Source organism: Helianthus annuus, chromosome 4 (assembly GCF_002127325.2).
Source record: "Helianthus annuus cultivar XRQ/B chromosome 4, HanXRQr2.0-SUNRISE, whole genome shotgun sequence".
Classification (NCBI taxonomy): Eukaryota; Viridiplantae; Streptophyta; class Magnoliopsida; order Asterales; family Asteraceae; genus Helianthus; species Helianthus annuus.
Genome location: NC_035436.2, coordinates 150,390,028 through 150,404,899, shown reverse-complemented (window position 1 = coordinate 150,404,899; position 14,872 = coordinate 150,390,028). Strand labels below are relative to the sequence as shown.

General features: G+C 32.7%; 2 long non-coding RNA genes across 5 annotated transcripts; one reads left to right on the top strand and one right to left on the bottom strand.

The window, feature by feature from the left end:
* Positions 1 to 8,167: 8,167 nt before the first annotated feature.
* On the bottom strand, positions 8,168 to 14,136 carry LOC110936577. Of its 3 annotated transcripts, none has more exons than XR_004891156.1 (5): positions 13,964 to 14,136; positions 13,570 to 13,727; positions 13,464 to 13,494; positions 8,483 to 8,533; positions 8,168 to 8,390 (listed from the first exon to the last, which is right to left on the bottom strand). It is a non-coding gene; the product is annotated as an uncharacterized LOC110936577 (long non-coding RNA). The 3 variants fall into 3 exon arrangements; XR_002590130.2 differs by having other exon boundaries at positions 13,464 to 13,491; XR_004891155.1 differs by having other exon boundaries at positions 13,464 to 13,491; positions 14,005 to 14,136.
* On the top strand, positions 10,715 to 12,856 carry LOC110936578. 2 transcript variants are annotated; one of them, XR_004891158.1, is made up of 4 exons: positions 10,715 to 11,953; positions 12,103 to 12,176; positions 12,269 to 12,359; positions 12,695 to 12,856. It is a non-coding gene; the product is annotated as an uncharacterized LOC110936578 (long non-coding RNA). The 2 variants fall into 2 exon arrangements; XR_004891157.1 differs by having other exon boundaries at positions 12,103 to 12,359.
* Positions 14,137 to 14,872: the final 736 nt, after the last annotated feature.

Here is a 14,872-nt window from a genome sequence, read left to right as displayed (position 1 = left end):
GATAATAACTAAAGGATAAACATATGAATATAAGATATATATATATTAATAAAATAAATCAATTCAAAACTTACATATGTGAGTTATGTAAAGTAAGATGGATGACAAGACAATAGAAAAATGCATAATCTTTACGCCATTTCTAACTATAAATAGAAGACAGTATTCAGATTTTCTATCCCATCTTTCTTTCCTTTATCTCTCTTTAGATATCGCCTACTCTCTCTCTCTCAATATTTAATTTATTTTCTTATTTCCACTAATAATAATAATAAGGCTCTACCTCGTTTTAAGTATTGTAACTCTCGATCACCGCTACCCTTTCCGATTGATCTGGAACCCATAACTCATGTCAGGGCTCTGCCCGACTAAGTTCGTTGGGATTCTGTCTCGGGACATCGGGACAAGGTTGAATTAGGGGTACTATACTTACCACGAGTGCATTATATATTTTAATAGCTCAGAAGTTATACCCAAGATTATACTAGGAGATTTTGTAGTTAAACCCTAAAGTTACAAATGGGTCCATTCTCTTTTCTCACCATTTTATTCTCTTTTTGTGATTCACCCAAAACTATTATTTATTATTTTATTTTATAAACCCTATTTGAGACCCCAAGTAATCCTGCATAAACCCTAAAATTTTCAAAACATTCAGAATCAGAATCAGGGCCCCTAAAACTCAAGGGGGTAAAATTTCGAAATATACGTTGAGTTATACTTTTATTACTACAAACACACACTAGCTCGAATTCTGCTACGATACAGGGTATTAACTCAATCGCCGCTACGATTCAATATCCGATCGACTGAAACTATCCGACAGGATGTTTAAGTGCTATCCTTTGTCATTAGTCGTGATTCCGACAGGATGTTTGAGTACCGCCCAAACTCGGGGTAGACTCTGTCATTCGTTGTGAATCCGATGGATAAGTGATTACACTTTGTCATTCGTCGTGAGGGTTTTAATCTCGTGAGTTTATCGTAAATGCTGTATTAGTTATTTACCTAGTTTCGGGTGCATTATCGCTTAAATTAGGTTATCAGGCTTGTCCGTAGGTTAAACTCTACCCCATACACTTACAATCAAAGTAGATGCTAATTCTTAGAAGAATCTGAAACATGAAGCCTGTTAATTCAATACTGCATGCTTATAATGTGAGTCATTCTCTTTTTATCAACTGTTTTACAATACTCCAAATTATTTTCCAAAGTTATAATTACAGGGATTAAGTCTTTGTAATCACCAAATTACAGTCGGTATGTGGGGTATTGTGCACATTACTACTGTTTTTATCATTTTAGGTGAGCGTGCCTAAATCATGATATACACTATTAGGTAGTCGGACCTAAATAGTGATATACGTCACTTTTGGGTGAACGGACCCAACAGTGATATGACCACAGTCACAGATCCGGTAGAGTGACAAATACTGTGGGTAGTTGGTTGATATCAGGAAACTTGTAATCGTTCTTAATACTGTAAATTATAACAAATCTATTTTTGTATAAAACCTGAATGAACTCACTCAGTATTTCCCGCTGACAAAACCTTTTTAAAACGCGTTTCAGGTGATTACAGTAGATTGGAGTAAGAGTTGGATACGGCACCAACAAGACTTACAGAAGTGGCTCATTTTTATCAATTAAATTAAATTAAGAAAAATTGTTTTATGTAATTTGGTTTATCCCTTATTAAAAGCCACCATTGTAAAACATGGGTTTTTATCCCATCTATTTAATAAATAAAATCCGGTGTTTCTAAACTCTGATATTTTTCCTAACTCACGGTCCTGATGAAATTTCCGCTGCAATGTTTTTCAAAAATAACCACCGGTACCACTTGGCTGCTCGCGGCTCCCGATTCCATCCAGGTGGGGTCGGGGGATGTGACACCAAACGTATGATACAAGAGAATATATTATAACTTCAATGTTAAAACCATCACGTTATGCAATCACTCCTTAGTTTGCCACTTTTGGTGGTCTATCTCATTATTAAAATGGTCATTATTACAATTCTTATAGTCAATCTCATCATTATAAGTGTCTCAATTAGGTCCATCATTACATTTACAATGATTAATATATAATCACATTCACTTTTGGGAATGGAGTCGAACCAAAACAAGCTTCATAGCTTTTCATTATTTACTCGGTCACATGAGTATAAATTCATTTCATTTTTTCATAACTCTTATATCGATATTGCTACTTTAGGAGCATATGTCTCAAGTGTGACAAACGAAAGAATTTAACCGATTTTTCATTGTAAATAATGTTCTATTTGCTTACCAACAATTGAGAAGTAGTTGAGTCGTATAAGATTTATCGATCTTATATCTTACGACCTTTATAACGATCATTGTATAATAATCTCATTATTAACATGGTTGATCTCATTACATGAGCATCATAACAATTTTCTCAATTACCATGATTACGAACTTTACACCAATTATTATATCATCACATTTAGTTCAAGGAATGGATTATAACCAAACAACTATCATGGTGACATCATTACAATTTTCTTAGTTATTATATACATGATCAAGACCTTTACATTGGTCATTATATCATCACATTCACTTCATGAATGGATTAGAATCACAGAACTTTCATGGTAGTCGTTTCAAACCTTACATATTTTTTAACAATCTTGTTTCTTCAAGAGCATATTTGAGGTTTGACAATGGAACTTGTTTTGTTCAATGGATTATGATATATATTTTTCTCATCACATGATATAAATAGAGATGTAGTTATATAACCGAGACATTCATACTTATCGGTTTAAAATCTTACAAGCTTCAATAAACCCATAATAAGCTTTGAGAAGTTAGATACTCCATGTGTCTTTTTATATAAACCATGACCACAATTCAATCGTTTTTATAGCTTGTGATCATATACCACAACCCTGGTCACTTTGATGTCCCCTTCCAAATTTATAACATATGGAACATAATATATACATTAGATTATACAATGTATGACTATATAACATGTCACCAAATAAATAGGTTATGATACAACCTTATGAAATAAGATTTTTTCATCACTTAGCAAGAAAATGTATGTAAGTTATCCATAAATGTAACATGATATAGCCAATCACAAGTATATCATATATACACATATTTGTCACTATAGTTTAAAATATAAACAAATGTCACTATCAACTTTCTCGATCATATAATAACATATGAATCTTTATTACTTGTAAATGAGCTTTCTGATACTAATAAATTTTGTTGCTCAAGGAAATATAACAGGCATCTTGAGAATTTTAGTGTCATGTTAATTTGCAAATAATATATTTTACCACACAAATATTTCATAGAATCAAATTACATATTTAAATATCAAATAGCAACTAAAAGGCTTATACAATTGCAATAACAATGGTATACAACAAAGTTAACTAAGTAGTTGTCATATTATAACATATTATAATATAAACATATGCATTATTGTAAATTCATTAACAGAATTGCACTAATGATTATATTCAAATAGAACTATTAGACATCACCTTTTAATACAAATTGTATTTTGGTAGTCATCATAAATTGTATAAATGCTATAAATAAAAACTAATTAATGGACCAATCAAAAGTCATAACCATAATAATAAAAACACATAATGATATCAAAACTCATAACCATAATAATAAAAGCACATAATGATTTAGAATTTGTAATGTCTCTTTGAAACCCCAACAACGTAATTCGTTGTATCAAATTTAGAACAACAATAAAAGACTATTTAATTACTAACTATAAAATATAATAAAAACAATTTATCCCACAAGTAATAAGTCGATTACAATTCAAAAACCAAAACTGATATACACCTTAATTTATTAGCTTTTACAAAGATGTATAACATGGATGATCGTTATAAAATCACATTTATGTAAGTGTCGCTTTATGTTCAAGTAGCATGCATGAATAATAATACCTCAACACTTCATATAGTTCACTTACATCATGCAAATTACATAAATTTACACTAAATAATACAACATATCAACATAACTACAATTAACAATATGAATAACACAGTGGGCGTAAATATAACACAAACAATATCATCTCTATCACTTTGTGAAGATTTTTAGATGCATTATATTAAAAGACTTTCTAGCTTTCTACAATATGATCAACGCAAACATTATGATCCTGGTTAAATAAGGATGATGTCAATATTGATCATGATGATTTTAATCTTAAATCATAACTGATAAAAAATTATCAAGAAAAGCGTAAGTTAATTTTCAAGTTTTATCATATCAACAATCAACAATCGATGAGAAAAGAGAAAATAAAATTAAAACAATTAAGGGTTTTCATACCAGATCAACAATTTTGTCTTTTATCTCTTTCGCCAACGTTGATACGATATGGGTCTTGTGTTGATACAATCCAACTTCAAAAGCAATTCGTGTTGATAACGTGTTGTGTAACAACTAGCATATTAACATTATAGAGATAAGAAAGAAACATTGGGGAAAATGGATATCTTATTGATGTCTAAAATGGATTACATATGCCTCTATTTATAGGCTTACAAGATGGGAGTTAAGTATATGGAGAGATATGAGTTAAGTATATGAAGAGTCATAACACAAGTGAATAGTCACACAATAAATATATAATAATTCATAACAATAATTAATTAGTTAATAATTACACTTTAAGCCCTTAACTTTAATTACACTTTAGTTATGTCATCTTTAGCAAAATTCTAATTAATTAGTTAATAGTTACATTTTATCCTCTTATAAAAAAATAATACCTCCACAATTTTTAAATGTTCATATATTAGTTTTATGTTACTATTTGAAAAAAACAATTACACCATAAAAACGAGTATTTATTCTTTTTCATTTGAGTATAGGATTACTATAGTTTTTTTTATTAAAAAAGTTGTTATGTTACGTGATTAAGAATATCTGAGAGTGAGCTATTGTGACAACCCGTGCTACGAGGTTCGTTTCCATGTTTATAAACGATATCATACGTATCTTACTTATGCAATCGAATAAAATTATGTGATGAGTTATATATACTTATCTAATTTATATTACAAACGAACGAGTTTACATCGACATATATTATTGCAAGATATTAATTCAAAAAAAAAAAAAAATTAACTAACCCGAATCCGCTCCCCATTGCAGCCCAACCTGAAGCCATGTAGCTCTCTACCTCTTACGGCCCAAAACCCCAAGCCCATTGTGTTATTACAACTTGCGGCACTAGTAGACCCGGCCCACTTTCCCTCTCTATTACTCGCGAACAAAACATAAGCACAATCACCACCACTTAACACCCCTAAGCTTGCGGCCCACATTTCCTTATCGGCCCAAACCCACCTAAAACCCTAAACTGCCCCCAACTCAAAAAACGTAAGTCTTTTGTTCCAAAGGATTAGTATCCTTTCTGTCTCTTTTGTTTGTGTGTGAAAAAGAATGTTGCAGTATATGAATAAAAATCCTTTAAATATATATAATGTAAAAAAACATGGAAAACACGTTGTGAAGATTATGATGACGTGTACCCGGATGTATGAGCCGAAGATGTTTGGAATCACAAAACAGAAACAGAGTCCGATGAATATGTGTTGTGGTAGCGGCTTGAAACAACTGCAAGATACTTTCCGGTGGAAGGGCGATACCTGCCTGATAATGTGTTAAGAACAAGTGATTTTGGAAGCTATCAATCTACTATCATTAATCATACACGTACAATAGAATACAACTAAAACTCTTACATATCAGGAGTAATAATCTGGATTTATAACAAATTCATCTTTTGAAGTTCAAGATTACATTTTAAGGGTAAAGTTCTTGTACAAATAATCTTAACATACTAAACATACAAATTGAAGGAAAACTCAAAAAGACAAGGTGACATTTTTGAGTTTTCCTTCAATTTGTACAAATAATCTTAACATATTAGGTATAGTAACTTTGATAGTTGGGGGTAATTACAAAAATGCTACCTTGTCTTTTTGAGTTTTCCTTCAATTTGTATGTTTAGTATGTTAAGATTATTTGTATTTGATCTTTTGCCTATCCACATGATACGTGCAGCAACTTGAACCCATATGGCACATTTTCAAAATCAAACTCCAAGTTTAGAAATTCACAATATTATACCTTATTATATTTTATATCTGGATAACAAAAAAGTTATAATTTTTTTTTTTAGAATTAAACTCGTCTTACATACAAGTGTTAATTTCAGTTACACAAAACGTTCCTTTATATATAATAACAATAATGCAACTAGTTCTATACCCGTCCGGTGGACGGGAGTTTAATTTCATAATGACATACCTACTTTTTTATACATTTTAAACAAAAATAATATATGTTAAAAAAAAATGGCAATGTGTGGAATGGTGCATCAAAAGGGTTCATATGTTAACAACAAAAAAAAAAAAAAAACCGTATATCTAGCAACAATTAAAAAGGGTGTATTTCAAGATGTTTATTCTTGTGACAATGCCCTCCACCTTCCATGGCCCAGATTCACAGTTAGTCATAGGAACCTTTGTTACGTCCACCAAATCAATTTTGACCCTTATACAACTGCCAACAAAAACTTTCGTGTTACATATACCTAATATTGCCACACAGTAGGCCTCCAAGAACAGGCCCATAACATTGACTCGGTCAACCCTAATCGGCGCCTTACAGATGGTCGGAGACCAGACCTGGAATAAGGGTACCATGTGCAATAGCATGTATATATTTGTAAGAATGTGATAAAATTGATTTAACATTGATTCGGTGCGCTTATGTGTATAAGGGTTCCAAGAATTAGAATTTTTTTTTTATTTTTTAGAATTTTTTATGATTTTTAGCTTTTTTTATGATTTTTTTTTATTTTTTAGAATTTTTTTGATTTTTTAGATTTTTTTGGATTTTTTAGAATTGGATTAAAATGGCAATTGAAAAGATTTAAAATGAAAATCCCCCTGGTTAAAAATGAGGTTTTTGGATGGAGTTAGGGTCTTTGATCAAAATGGCAACAAAAGGGAAAAGTCAGGACCCAGAGGCGAAAAAAAAACTATTTGGACTAAAATGGCAAATTTGGACAAACCTCATGGACTAAAATGGCAATTTACTCTAATTACAAATATCAATCATTTAACAAATAAAATTGGGTGGAAAAGGAGACGGACAAGAGATGTATTAGAGAAGGAATCCAGCTCGAGTCACGTTATCCGCGTTCTACCCTTACAGTTTTAAGGTTTTCAAGATGACAACCCAACATTCAAACTCGATTGTTATTGCCATTATTTTGTTGTTACTTGTTAATATTGTTATTATTAACTAATACGATTTAAAAATCTAAAATTAATTGTCAATGAGATTCTAATTCTAGTTTCGGATATGGCTCAAGAGAACACTTAGGTGACCTCTGTCTTAGCGGATTAGTCAGGTTGATTCGAATTGCCAACACTTGCACATAATCAAGTATAACTACACAGCTGTCATAACCCCAAATAATTTAGAAAAGGTGCATTTAGCTCAAAATTGGAAACGAACAACTTGAAATTTGCAATGAAGCTTCCAAAACTAAAGGTGAACAAAGGACACAATAAGATACTTTATCTGTGTGCACGTACGTACCTTCATGGATGATTCGAATGGAGTCGTGTAGTTTGAGTTTAGTCAAAGAGATGAACGGTTCCACGCGATCAAAGAAATTGCAAATTACATCTCACTTGAATATTTAGAATCAAATAAATTGCAAATCATGGTCACGTACCTTCACGGAGTGATTTAAATGGAGTCGTATAGTTTCAGTTCAGCTGAAGAGAGGAACAATTCTATGTGATCAAAGAAATTGCAAATCAAATCTCACTTGATATTTAGAATAAAAGAAATTGCAAATAATGGTCATTTACATAAAACACTACAATCTAAACATCATATCATCCTCCCCAGTTATCAATTAAAAAACAATGAAAACACATCAAAAATACAAAACCGTCTCTGCCCAGTGGTGGTATTACCTACAAATTATATTATCTGTCTACCTAAGAATTTATAACCATACCATAGTTGAATTTTTACTAATACGTGCAACGATAGGGCTGGATGCGAGTGTATCTAATATGCCATACATCTCAATGTTCCCTCCAAATTTGTGTAACATACACCTCTTTTAAATACAATCGCAAAATAGGATGTAATTATATAAACAATCGACAAATATGTTAATAGTAATTGATACTTGAATAATGATGTTACCACACATAAGGGGTGCCATAGAATTGAGATGATATGATGATTCCCATACAGGTATTACAACAGCAAATAGATCAAGTGCTTTCATTTTCTCAAATGGGACAGAATGCAAGAGAGCCTGAAGATTAGAAAAATGAATTTGGCAAATCATCAATCAAGATTTAATATTTTATTCCAACAAAAAAATCAATAAAAATTTGAAAAACATACTTTCATTTGTGGCGGTGTCCAGAATGATGAGTCTGAATAGAACAGTCAGCCCTGCACAAAATATATAACATTTTACAAGGGCAAAAGGCCCCCCAATAAAATAAAGTAAAAGCCTTCATAAGCTATACTGCATCCTTACTTGGTTTGGACATTGCTTTATAACAGCGGACCAAGAGTTAAAAAATCTATTATATATAATAAATGTGAAAAATTCTGCTGAGGTGTCAAGCTATGAGCCCCTCTAGGTTGAGCATTTTGGCGGGATAACTTCCGGGTATTTTTATTCACTATATGGGTGCACACGGGATCCACATTATGACCCGCTATTTAAATGTCTGAAACCCTAATTCTCTATCTCTTCCACCGCTCCGCATCTTTTTGACCTAAACCTTAAGCCGCTTTCATTCTTCTCCTTCACGATTTCTCTTCTCTCCAAACCTTAAACGATCCTTTCCTTCATCCAGTTCTTCGTTCATCGATGCATCAATATCGCTTAATCGCCGTTACCACCAGAAACTTGGATTATATTCTTATTTTTGGTTGTGGAGACAACCGACATAAACCCTAAGTTAAGGGTTCTGATGATTGGAACAAAATGTTAAGAGCTTTGTTTGAAAGGTATGTTATTTGATTAGATTTGCATTTTCGTTACATAATTAGGTTAAATTTATTCGTTAACATGTTGATTTTGATTCTGATTGAATCTCATCTGTTTTTAGGGTTTTTTTTTATTTGAGGGTTGCGATTTTGGTTTTGAGTCTGCTTGGATTTGGTGCATACTCAAAAAAGGTCCGATTTGAATCTGTTTTTTTTTTTTTTTTTTGCATATGATACTTATATATTTTTCATGATGACAGGTATTTAAAGAAATTCGTACACAAACTCCATGACTTTCAATGCCAATGCTGTCACTACCTGCACCCGTGTCTGTTTTAGATGTATTTCTCCTTAATAATCACAAGAAGATGAATGCTTATAAAAGTCCGATGGCACTCATTGCCGTTCTGATGTTCCTTCTATTGCTAATGGATGTTCTGTAAGCATGATATATTCTTTGTTTAATTATACCAATGAATATATAATCACCTTACACTTTTGGTTCTGTAATGTTTAGGTTGTAAGCTCGAGGAGATGGTCATTTTTGTAATGTTTATACTATACAACTAATGCTCGGGTTATATCAATCTGTAACACAATTTTGACAAATTAGGTTAATGGTTTTTGGAAAACTAAAACTCAAAACATGGCCGATTTGTGCAAAGAATTGGGTTGTATTTTACTTGCTACGACTCAAATGGATGATTTAATTTTGTATTATCTTAGGATGAAGCTCACTAAGTAATATTTTACTTTGCACGTTATGTGTTATAATTCAAGCTTGGAGTGTGAAAGGAGTGCCAAATCGATGGCATGAGTGCTGCGGAGGGGGTTGGCCAGGTACAAGATTTTTTTTTTAATTATTAAATGCCTCTTTACTCAATAATGTAAACGCCTTTCTTCACACAATATGTTTTCGAATTTACTACTTCTGTTATAATAAATATTTACGGATTTTAGAACTATTGATTTTATTATTAAACCCGTGTAGCACATGAGTCACTTTGTCATCTACTTTCATATAGGACTTTGTTAATTATGTTGATTCTGATCCCAACAATTATCAATAGTCTGTGCTAAATTATATATCCAGTTAAAATCACATTTATTCTATCCCTAGAAGATTTGGGCAAACATTCACAAATCTACGACTTTATTGATATTTTTACATCATTTTTTATGCAGCATTGTTTTCTATTCTGACCAGGAAACACTCCTGAATCAGGTATCAAGCAAAGAACTTTACTGATTCAGATCATTGGGTGTTTGATTTTTCTATAGTAAATCATCATCTTAACCTAAAATCTCAGTTGAAGTTCTGTGAGGTAAGTGAATTTAACCTACAAATGCTTCTGTTGCTTGGTATCTAAGAAAATTGAGTGCGATGTTGGTGTTGTGTTCATGTTAGTTGAGTTTGGAGGCTGAAATGAAGAACTTTGGGCTCAACAGTAGGAAGTTTTCACCAACACTGGTGTTTCACATCTTCCTTCTTGGTAAGAAGTTATGTCTAAGCTTCATTTTTCACACAACATGCTTTGATTTTTAATAAATAGGCCTTGAAGGTATAGTCTTTGTTTGTTTTTTTTTTCTTCAGCATCATTATCATCACTATTTGTAAGCTACTTTATTCTATTAAAACTAGGGGTTGATTACTTTAAAAGAGCAAGTAAAGTTCATGGTCTTAAAACAGGATATTATTTTCAAAATTTAAGCTATTTAAACTCACAGATTTAGTTGAGAAAGTTTATATGGTCAAATTGTTTAACTTGAAATGGTTTTAAAAGATATGCAGAGCTGAAAAAGGGTGTTTTAAATGTCCTGTTCATCAACCCATACGACCAAATGGGCTGGATATAAATTTAAGATTTATTCATTAGAATTTTTTTTTATTACAACGGATGCTTAACGTGATTAGCATATTTCCAAAAAAAAAAAAATATTTTACATTTGACCCTAGGATTTCGTTTACCTCTGCACGTTACTTTATAACAAGAAGATGGTATTTTTGGCCATGTTTTGCTACTTAGTTGTTGTGTGTGTTTCGTTTTTTTGTTAGCTTTATATTTTTTTCTTGGTAATTTATTTTATTCCTGAAATCCTAAAATATTATATATGATGTCAATTTTGTGAAAGTCGAATGCGACTATCGCATATTGATTTATTGATATCGAATTGGTTTCGTCTAAAAGAAATACATCCACGGAGTGTAAACTAATTATGTTCAGCACAGGTTCACTTTTTCGACTTACTCCAGTCGTGCTTCCTGGTGGTATGACAGCTCGCTAAGTAACTTAAGGTTTATGTATTTTTTTTAATTCTTCAAAAGGTTTTTTTATATATTTAAAAGGGATTATTTGTTAACACATGGTTTCGAACTTTGCATAAATTTTGTCAAAGGTGAATTACAAGAACTATGTAAATCTTATTGGGTAATTTAAAGAACAAAAACCTTTCATTAAAGTTATGGTTTTTGAATATACTCCAAGTGGAACTCTCTTCGAGCACCTACACAGTAAGTTACTTGGGTCAACTTTGACTTTTTCATCACTTTTGTTAGATTAGATAATTAGATTGTATGCATACCTTTTGTTTCAAAATTTTAAACTGATATATGTTTTTTTGCCAGTCTTAAGATCGGTGTTGCAAGTGTTCAACACCGACGACTAACCTATTCGTTAAACATCGCGAAACATAGCATCTGTGAATTGTGATTATAATAGTCATAAACACCATGACAGGCAAGTACTATGTGTAGGAAACAAATCCCCCACTAGGGGTGACAAGAGAAAGAACAAAGAAAATGAGAGGATACTTGGATGTCTTCACGACTTCACTAATGACAACAAAACTACTTATCGTTATGTAAAGAACAAAGTAAGTCTTGCATTTAGTCATTTATAGTAATGATTTTACATCTAAATTATTTGTCATTTATGTTTAACCGGATCGTATTGCTTTATATATAGTTGGTATATACCTATATTTTTTTTATTGTAGGACAACTGATTGTGTGTTCAATGCAGTTGGCCTTTTGGTCTTTTCGCTTATGGCTATCATGCTTGATATTCTTATAACACACAAAATAGGCCATCACCGGGTAACACACTACAAATTGTATGATTCATAGAATGTAGCATCTTATAATAGTTGTTACCGACTTAAAACTGTTGCTAGGATTTTTTTTATCAGTTTGTAGGTCAGATTACATATGGTTGTTTGTAAAATGGGTCAACTTTCCTCACTGCATCGCGTGGGCCAGAGGTGAAATGGATGCAAGCAGGTTAGTAACCAAACTACTCATTTCGGTTGAGGTGCAAAAAATGGCCATTGGGGTTAACGGGTCAGGTTGGGTTTGAAACTGAAGATCCTTAAATATAGGTTTCTTAAAGCATAATCCTTTTAAATACAATTTTCAGTGGCCAATGGGGTTAACGGGTCAGGTTGGGTTTGAAACTGAAGATCCTTAAATATAGGTTTCTTAAAGCATAATCCTTTTAAATTCAATTTCTAAGAGGTGAAATGGTGCAAGTAGGTCAGTAACTTATAACTCAAAAAAGGTCAGTAAGTTATAATCAATAACTCATAACTGATTATTTTACTTGATTTTGGTTGTAGAGATCTTCAACCACATACTATTTGGCATTAAAACCAAAGGTGAAAGAAACTAGAGGTGAGTATTTGGAGGCGGTGTGGTGTAATGTTTAATATTGTGTTTATATTTTGTGTGAATATTGTGAATGAGTATTTGAGTGCTATTTTTGCATGATTTTGATCGAAGTGGATGATGTGGTGTAATATGTTTGCATCCAGTTACATGCAATGATGTATTTGAGCATATATTAAAAATAAAAAGATTTTAAAGTTTAGACTGTATATAATTTGCTGCATACGGTTGTCGCCTATCATGATGCATTTCAGTAAAGTATTAAATATATGCATAGCCAAGACATTTAATATGTTATACGTGAGATTGATTACGTGGTTAGAGAAATTATGGAGGCCTATGAAATTGTTTTCTATAGTTCACTGTGTCTTTTTCCTGAGTGTATAGAGGGGTTTGTGTGATGTGAGGTTTGGGGATGTGGATGGTCAGCTAGCAAAGTTATAAACACAAGTCATAAGTAACGGAACGTTTATTTTATTTCAAGGTTCATGTTTAAACGTATTTTTTTTCAAAAAATAAAAAACATATCATTTCTCAACATACGTATTCATAAAAAGATTTAAGGGTGTGTTAATGACTATTAAACCTGTATATTATTGTTGCTTTTGATTGTAATTTAAATTTTCCAACCCGGGTATCTACCCGGGGAATAACCTAGTGATATATATCTATAAATAAGAAATTGAGGCCAACATATTTCCCCATTGTTGCAAAATTGACCTTTTACGATGTTTTTTCATCCCCACACCTGCTGATCAAATAACGTTAAATGTATTCATGGACTGAAAAAAACGGAACTGATAAGCAAATTAATTTAGGATTTTACGTTGTGTCCAGCTATGGTAGTTCCGGTCTGAGAAAGGGGCGACCACCGGCGTCATTACACCTTCTCCAACAACAATTTTCTATATCTAGCGTCGTGCTACAGATGCACCGTCGTCCATATGAAAGCACACAATTACCACCACTTACATCCATTACCAACTGCAATTTGAAAAACAGAATTAATTAATCGATGGAAAGAGAAACAACAGGCGATATTAGGGGAAAACTGTGTCAGCGCAACTGAACAACCCTTGAGATCCTTCATATGAATCGAAACCATGATCAACGCCTAAATTGGGAAAACATCTAAAAGCCTAAAACATGATATGAAGAATTAGGAAGAATCTCATGTAATAGCATTTACAAAATGATACTACAACAACAACTAAATCGACCTGTGGTGAACCAAAGCAACTCGTTGGAGACCAGAATTTACCAGCCGACGGCTCCCCCGACTTCGAACTCGGCGGTGGTGATGGAGTTGATGACGATGGCGGAAAGTGGATGCCAATTACGAAGAGAGGTAGCGATGGTGGGGAGTTTATAATGGGGCGGTGCAGAGGTTTTTAAGAGAAACTAGTAATAATGCCCGCGCGCGTTGCGGCGCGGGTACATCACAAACATCGAATGGATTAGTCCAAGCATTATGTGTCGCGTTAACCACACGGAAACGCGTGTTTCGACGTATCCGATTGAACTTAATGTAACCTACATAAGCATTGCGATTTGATCCAAGCGTTATGTGTTGTGTTACTAAACGAAATCAAATTTGAAAAATCAGAAATGTTACACTTCTAACCGAAACATTGGGGGAGATGAGCGGGTGCATCTCCCGTCCCTTAAAAGCTAAATCCCACTCTAATGTAATGATGATGGTTTGAATAGGTGACATGTGATTTTGGATGGTGGTGGCTCATAATATTGTTCATGGCAGTGGAGGCGGTTACTTTTAGTGCTTTATGCCATAGGTTAAAAAAGTTTGGGGGTGGTCGGTGGCTTTTGCCACCGACTTTCTCCTTTAATATATAGGATAATAGCTTAATCGAATCATAAAGCCATATTTAAGAAAAAATAGCTTAATCGAATCATAAAGCCATATTTAAGAAAAAATAGCTTAATCGAATCATAAAGCCATAAAATTGGCAATGAGCAATGATTGTGTCAGAAAAAAACAATACTCCATGGGCTTATTTTGATATCTATTTAAGCATTTATTGGGTGGGCTGCTTTGTGATGGGCCATTTAGTTACTTCATCCGAAAAAATATTATAAAATAACAACAGGTGAGGAAAAAGTGCATGTAG